The following is an 8,696-nucleotide window of genomic DNA, read 5'->3' on the forward strand; positions in this document are numbered from 1 at the left end:
CTTTGTTAGATCCAGGGGCTACTCTTTCCTTTGTAACTCCTTATCTAGCAGTGAACTGCAGTTTCAGTCCAGAAACTTTCTCAGAACCCTTCTCAGTCTCTACTCCAGTTGGTGAACCAATTATAGTTAAAAAAATTGCCCTGTCTCAGTGTCTCAGAAAGTCACCTCAGCAGATCTTGTAGAGTTAGAAATGGTAGACTTCGATATCATTCTAGGCATGGATTGGTTACATTCCTGTTATGACTCAGTCGATTGTAGAACTATGATCGTTCATTTTTAGTTTCCAGACGAACCAATCTTAGAATGGAAGGGTAGTAGCTCAGTGCCTATGGATCAATTTATTTCTTACCTTAAGACTAGAAAGATGATTTCTAAGGGTTATCTCTATCATCTAGTTCAGGTTAAGGATTCAAGCTCCGAAACCCCAACTCTTGAGTTAGTTCTAGTAGTTAATGAGTTTCTAGAAGTGTTTCTAGAAGATCTTCCTGGAGTTCCTCTCGAAAGGGAAATCGACTTTGGAATTGATCTCCTTCTAGATATCCAGCCTATTTTTATTCCTCCTTACAGAATGGCTACAACTGAGCATAAGGAATTGAAAGAGTAGTTGAAAGACCTTTTAGATAAGGGCTTCATTAGACCTAGTATTTCCCCATGGGGTGCACCAGTGTTGTTCATTAAAAAGAAAGATGGTTCTCTTAGGATGTACATTGATTATCAGAAGTTGAACAAAGTCACAACCAAGAATAAGTACCCTATCCCCATGATTGATGACTTGTTCGACCAACTTCAGGGTGCTAGTCATTTCTCGAAGATAGACCTCAGATTCGATTATCATCAACTTCGAGTCAGAGATAGGGAAATCCCAAAAACAGCCTTCAGAACTCGATATGATCATTTTGAATTTGTAGTTATGTCATTTGGACTAACCAATGCTCCTGCAACTTTCATGGACTTGATGAACAGGGTGTTCAAGCAGTAGTTGGACTTGTTCGTTATCTTCTTTATTAATGGTATCCTCATTTACTCTAGGAATGAGGAAGAACATGCGACTCATTTGAGGGTTGTCTTGCAAACTCTCAAAGATCGCTAGTTATTTGCTAAGTTTAGAAAATGTGAGTTTTGGTTGCAATCTGTTGCTTTTCTTGGGCATATAGTATCTAGCGAAGGGATCCGAGTGGATTCTCAAAAGATAGAGGCAGTGAAATAATGGCCCAGACCTGCCTCTCTTACAGACATTAGAAGTTTCCTGGGTTTGGCTGGTTATTACAGAAGGTTTATGGAATGATTTTCATCCATAGCTTATCCATTGACTAAGTTGACTCAGAAATGGTTAAGTTGCAGTAGTCAGATGATTGTGAGAAGAGCTTTCTCAGGACTGAAAAATAGGTTGACTACAACTCCTGTTTTGACTCTACTAGAGGGTTCAGACGGCTATGTGATCTATTGTGATGCATCCAGAGTCGGACTAGGTCATGTGTTGATACAATGAGGTAAGGTTATATCATATGCTTCTAGATAGCTTAAGGTGCATGAGAAGAACTATCTAACTCATGACCTCGAGCTTGCATCCGTATTATTTTCCCTTAAAATTTGGAGACATTACTTGTATGGTGTTCACGTAGATGTGTTCACAGACCATAAAAGCCTTCAGTATGTGTTCACCCAGAAAGAGTTGAATCTTCACCAGAGGAGATTAATTGAGTTCCTTAAGGACTATGATATGAATGTGCTTTACCATCCTGGTAAGGCCAATGTAGTAGCAGACACTCTTAGCAGACTATCTATAGGTAGTGTAGCGCATGTTGAGGAAGAAAGGAAAGAACTAGTGAAAGATGTTCACAGGCTTGCTCGCTTAGGAGTTTGCCGTATGAACATATTAGGGGATGATGTGATAGTTCAGAATGGGTCAGAATCTTCATTGGTAGCAGAGGTTAAGGAAAAACAAGACAGTGATCCTATATTGCTCAACCTAAAGGTGCAGTTCATCAGCAGAGGGTTGAGGTTTTCTCCCGAGAGGGAGATGGTGTGCTTCGCTATCAGGGTCGTTTATATGTTCCTAAGGTGGGTGAGTTGAGACAACAAATTCTTGCAGAAGCCCATAAGTCCAGGTATTCTATTCATCCAGGCTCCACTAAGATGTACCGCGAACTTTGGGAAGTCTTTTGGTGGAATGGCATGAAGAGGGATATAGAAGATTAAATGCCCTAATTGCCAGCAAGTGAAGGTAGAACATCAGAAACTAGGAGGTATGACTCAAGAGATCAACATTCCTAATGGAAGTGGGAAGTGATAAACATGGACTTCATTATATATTTACCTTGTACTCGGAGACATCATGACTCCATTTGGGTGATAGTTGACAGAGTTACTAAGTCTGCTTACTTTTTGGTTGTTAAGACTACAGATTCGGGGGAGGACTATGCCCATCTTTACATTAATGAGATAGTCAGGTTGCATGGGGTTCCTTTGTCTATCATCTCAGATAGAGGTCCTCAGTTTACCTCTCATTTTTGGAAGTCATTTCAGAAAGGCCTTGGTACTCAGGTTAATCTTAGCACAACATTTCATCCACAGACGGATGGTTAGGCAGAACGTACCATTCAGACCTTAGAAGACATGTTGAGAGCTTGCGTGATCGACTTCAAGGGTAGTTGGGATGATCACCTTCCTCTTATAGAGTTCGCCTACAATAATAGTTACCATTCAAGCATTCAGATGGTCCCTTATGAGGCATTGTATGGGCGCAGATGTAGATCTCCAGTTAGGTGGTTTGAAGTAGGTAAACCAGCCTTGATAGGGCCAGATTCAGTTCATGATGCTATGGAAAAAATTCAGCTCATTAGAGATAGAGTTAAGACAGCCTAAAGTCACCAGAAGTCCTATGCAGATGTAAGGAGAAGGTACTTGGAGTTATAAATTGATGATTGGGTTTTTTTGAAAGTGTTACCTATGAGGGGGGGTGATGAGATTTGACAAGAAAGGGAAGCTTAGTCCTAGATATGTAGGCTCTTACAAGATCTTGAAAATAATTGGTAAAGTGGCTTATGAGTTAGAGTTGCCAGTAGAACTAGCAGCGGTGCATCCAATCTTTAACATTTAGTTGTTGAAGAAGTGTGTGGGTGATCCAACATCTATAGTACCGTTGGAAATTGTGGCTGTGAAGGATAGTTTCACTTATGAGGATGTGCCAGTTGAGATTCTTGATCGTCAAGTTCGAAGGTTGAGAAACAAATAAGTCGCTTCAGTTAAGGTTTTTTGGAGGAGTCAGTCCGTAGAAGGAGCTACTTGGGAAGCAGAAGCAGCCATGAAGACCAAGTATCCTCATCTCTTTCTTTTCGATTCCATTCCAGCTTGAGGTAATAGTTCCTCTCCAGTCTTTCAAATACTCATGCATAGATTCAGGCTTAGTATCATGTTCATTCAGTTATACTTGCATTTTCAGCGTATTTGCATGTCCTTGGAACTTAGCTCAGTCAGATTTCAGTTTCCAGTACTTAGTGGAAGTGTTTGCAGATCATTCCTTCCATTTTTCAGCTAGTTTAGTTTTCATTTGATGACAATGTTCCAAAGGGGGAGATAATGTAACACCCCGTATGCTAGAAAGACTAGTTTGCAGAAATTAGAAGTTGAAGGTGCCACCGACGGGTACCACCCACAGACCGTAGGGTGACCCACAGACCATAAGTGGGGTCCGTGGATGACCACCTGCAGCCCTCCCCAGAAAACTCAAACAGAATATTCTAAGGCACAACCCACGGCCGGACCCACAAACCATAGGTTAGACCACGGGCTGTGGTCCTGGTCCGTGGATCGAGAACCCAAAACCTCCTTCTCTGAAAGCCAACGATGGTTGACATGATGGACCGTGGGTCAGTCGACGGTCTGTCGATCAGTCCATCGGTTGGTCCCGACAGCTTTTAAGTCAAGGGTCATTTTTGGACCCCTAAACTACGTCATTTAACCCCTAAACTATGTCGTTTTAGTCAATTTTAGCTTAGTAACTTAAGTAGAACTTACCCTAGTCAACTCATTCTCCAAAATTCATCAAGTTGAACGAAAAGAAGGAGAAAGGGTCGACCAAGCCCTCTCTAAGAACGCAACAAGTTTTCTTTAGTTCCAACCCCAAAATCAAATTATTTCTCTGTGGATTTCGTCACCAGGTATGTGGGATTTCACTAGTGGGTTCCTTTCACCCATTAGGTCCCCTAGAATTCAGTCAGATTCTTCATTCTCTAGATCATGTTTAAACCCAGGGTTTCTAGAAATTTCAAATTATTGTTGTGATTCACCTGTTAGACTAATCCTAATCATATTATCATGTTTTTGAGGAATTGTTGCTTAGTTCTTGCATGAAACTTAGAACCCTAATTGTGTAGATTCGTTAAGTTCATGAATTACACTTGCTAGGTCAGTTTATTCATATATACATGCCTCAGTTAAGAATGTTTCATTATCTAGTATATTAATGTTGCATGTTCAGTTAGCATGTTAGTATTTTGAGCTATTCAGTATTTCAGAAATTCAATCATAAATTATTATTTACATAATCAGTTGGGAGTAGGCTTAATACCGAGTGGACTAAGGGTCGTCCACCCTCATAGTCCCAGAACTACGTGCTCCCATAGGATAAGTTCCCTTGGTGGGAAAAATATTTAGTAATCACGCTAGTCATGCCTTTATACCCCTGACAAGGTATATTAGGTCCTCTCGATAGGGCGATACATCGGACTCCACGGATAGATCTCGTGGTTTTATGTCGGCTAATAGTAGCTCCCATAGTCAGATTCTAGTTCATTGACCAGGTTATCAATTACAGTTTAGTATTCAGTCTCAACATGTCATGTACTTGGTCATTGCATCCCGTTAGTTCAGTATTCAGTATATTTCAGTATTTACATCATGTTCAGATTATGTCATTGCTCTTATTTTTTTTCCAGTTATGTATACATTGTTCAACTTTATCCTATCATGCATGCTCAGTACCTTTCAAGTACTGACGTATACTCTACACTACATCTTCTTGTGATGTAGGTTCAGGTCCCCAGCATTCAGATCAGGCATAAATCGTTTTTGATCTCCAGTTCAGTAGCATCAGTGGTGAGTCATCATTCTTCGAAGACGATTGACATGTCTTTTAGTCAATCGTTTTGTTTTAGTTTCAATTTTGCTAGAGTTAGCTGGGGCATGTCCCAACATGTCTAATCAATAGAGGCTATCATTCAAACATAGTTTAGATTAAGTTTTTAGTTTGAGTTTGATATTTCAGTTGTCATTAAACTTAGTTTTATATATTAAGACTTAGAATAGGTATTCCTCATCATTTCATTTTTTGATATGTTTCTAAATTCTGCACAGTATGTCTATTATTCAGAAAATCTTTAAGTATGCTTATGATATGCCAACAAGGTTAGCTTGGGGTCACTCGTGATCCTAGGTCCCGTGTTAACATCCAGGAGGTAGCCTCGAGCGTGACAGTGTGAGTATACGTGATGGTTCCCCAACTTAAATCGGAGGTCCTCATAAAGTTTTTGGGTGCTCCGGGCTCTAGATACATAGGCTAATACACACGAATAATTGAGGAATTTGCGCCATTCCTAAAAAAAGGCTTGTAGATGTTGTCACTGGTATGATCAAAGACTTTAATTTTGATGTTTATGCTTTGCTAGATCTAGGAGCGAGTCTATCTGTTGTGACTCTTTATATTGCTATAAATTTTGATGTTCTTCGTGAGAAACTTCTTGAGCCCTTCAGTGTTTCTACACCTATTGGTGAGTCTATTCTAGCTGAGAGAGTTTATCGTGATTGTACCATTTTCGTCAATCACAAGAGCACCATGGCTGACATAATCGAGTTAAACATGGTAGATTTTGATGTTATTTTAGGTATGGACTGGCTTCATTCCTGTTATGCCTTAGTTGATTGTAGAACTCGAGTAGTTAAGTTTCAGTTTCTTAATGAGCCAGTTATTGAGTGGATAAGTAGTTCAGCAGTGCCTAAGGGTCGTTTTATTTCGTACCTTAAGGAGAGAAAGTTAGTTTCCAAGGGGTGTGTCTATCATTTAGTCTGAGTTAATGACTCTAGTGTTGAGACACCACCTATTCACTCAGTTTGAGTAGTTATGTGCGATTCCTAAATATGGGCTTGTAGATGTTGAAATGGGCATGAAAAAAATGGTGTGAGTATACGTGATAGTTCCCCAACTCAATATAGAGGTCCTCATAATGTTTTTTGAGAAAAAATATTTGAGTGCTCCGGGCGCCAGATCCATGGGCTAATACACACGAAAAATTGAGAAATTAGCGCGATTCCTAAAAAAGACTTGTTGAAGCAGAACTGGGCGCGAAAAAAATATTGTGATTATACGTGATGGTTCCCCAATTCAATACGGAGGTCCTCATAAAGTTTTTTTAGAAAAAAAAATTAGGGTGCTCCGGACGCCAAATCCATGTGCTAATAGACACAAAATAGTGAGGAATTTGTGCGATTTCTAAAAAAAGGCCAGTAGATGCGGAAAAGGGTGCGAAACAAATGGTGTGAGTATACGTGTTGTTTTCCCTACTCAATACGGAGGTCCTCAAAAAGTCTTTTTGAGAAATATTTTTTGGGTGCTCCGAGCGCCTGATCCACCATACACATGAAGAATTGAAGAATTTGCGCGATTCCAAAAGAAACATGCAGATGCGGAAATGGGTGCGAAAAAAATGGTGTGAGTATACGTGATGGTTCCCCAATTCAATACGGAGGTCCTCATAAATTATTTTGAGAAATTTTTATTGGGTGCTTCTGACGCCAGATCCATGGGCTAATACACACGAAAAAATAAGGAATTTGCGTGATTCCTAAAAAAGGGCCGTATGTGCAGAAATGGGCATGAAAAAATGGTGTGAGTATACATTATGGTTCTTTAACTCAATATGGAGGTCTTCCTAAAGTTTTTTGAGAAAAAAAAATTAGGTGCTCTGGGCGCCAAATCCATGGGCTAATACACACGAAAAATAGAGGAATATGCGTGATTCCTAAAAAAAGGCCTGTAGATGCGGAAATAAGCGCACAATAACTGGTGTTACGTGATGGTTCCCAACTGAATACGGAGTTCCTCATAAAGTTTTTTGAGAATTTTTTTTTGAGTGCTTCAGGTGCCAGATCAATGGGCTAATATGCACGAAAGATTGAGAAATTTGCTTGATTCCTAAAAAAGGCCTGAAGATGCAGAAATGGGCGCGAAAAAATGGTGTGAGTATATGTTATGGTTCCCCAACACAATACGAAGGTCCTCATAAAGTCTTTTGAGAAAAATATTTTGGGTGCTCGAGACGCCATATCCATGGGCTAATACACACAAAAATTGAGAAATTTGCGTGATTTTTGAAAAAGGGCCTGTAAATGTAGAAATGAGCGCGAAAAAATAGTGTGAGTATACGTGATCGTTCCCCAACTCAATACGGAGGTCCTTATAAAGTATTTTCAGAAAACCTTTTTTGGTGCTCCTGGCGCAGGATCTATGGGCTAATACACACGAAAAATTGAGGAATAAGCGCGATTCCTAAAAAAAGGCTTGTAGATGCGGAAATGGGCGCGAAAAAATATTGTGAGTATACGTGATGGTTCCCTAACTTAATACGGAGGTCCTCATAAAGTTTTTTGAGAAAAAAATTTGGGTGCTCCGGGCGCTAAATCTTCTATTGGCTAATACACACAAAAAAATGAGGAATTTGCGTGATTCCTAAAAGAGGGACTGTAGATGCGAAAATGGGCGCAAAACAAATGGTGTGAGTTCAAGTGATGGTCCCCGTACTCAATACGGAGGTACTCATAAAAAATATTTGAGAAATAATTTTTGGGTGTACCGGGTGTTAGATCCATGGGCTAATACACACGAAGAATTGAGAAATTTGCACGATTTCTAAAAAGGGCATGTAGATGCAGAAATGGGCGCGAAAAATGATGTGAGAATACATGGTGGTTCCCTAACTCAATACGGAGGTCCTAAAAAAGTTTTTTGAGAAAATTCTTTTGTGTTCTTTGGGCACCAGATAATGAGATAATGGGCTAATACACACGATAAATTGAGATTTTTTTGCAATTCTTACAAAATGGTCTGTAGATGCGGAAATTGGGTGGAAAAAAAATGTTGTGAGTATACGTGATGGTTCCCTAACTCAATATTAAGATCCTCATAAATATTTTTGAGAAAAAACTTGTAGGTGCTTTAGGTGCCAGATCCATGGGCTAATACATATGAAAAAATAAGGAATTTGCGTGATTCCTACAAAAGGGCCTGTAAATGCTAATATGGGAGTGAACAAATGATGTGAGTATACGTGATAGTTTCCCAACTCAATATGGAGGTACTCATAAAGTTTTTTGAGGAAAAATGTTTGGGTGCTCTGGGCACCAGATCAATGGCTAATACACACGAAAATTTGAGAAATTTGCGTGATTCCTAAAAAAGTGCATGTAGATGCAGAAATGGGAGCGGAAAAAATTATGTGAGTATACATGATGGTTCCACAACTCAATACGGAGGTCCTCATAAAGATTTTTGAGAAAAAAAAATTAGGGTTCCTAGTGCGCCAGATCCATGGCTAATATACATAAAAAATTTAGGAATTTGCGCGATTCCATAAAAAGGGCATGTAGATGCAAAAATTGGCGCAAAAAAAATGGTGTGAGTATAAGTAATAGTTTCCCAACTC

Source organism: Solanum tuberosum, unplaced genomic scaffold (assembly GCF_000226075.1).
Source record: "Solanum tuberosum cultivar DM 1-3 516 R44 unplaced genomic scaffold, SolTub_3.0 scf00146, whole genome shotgun sequence".
NCBI lineage: Eukaryota > Viridiplantae > Streptophyta > Magnoliopsida > Solanales > Solanaceae > Solanum > Solanum tuberosum.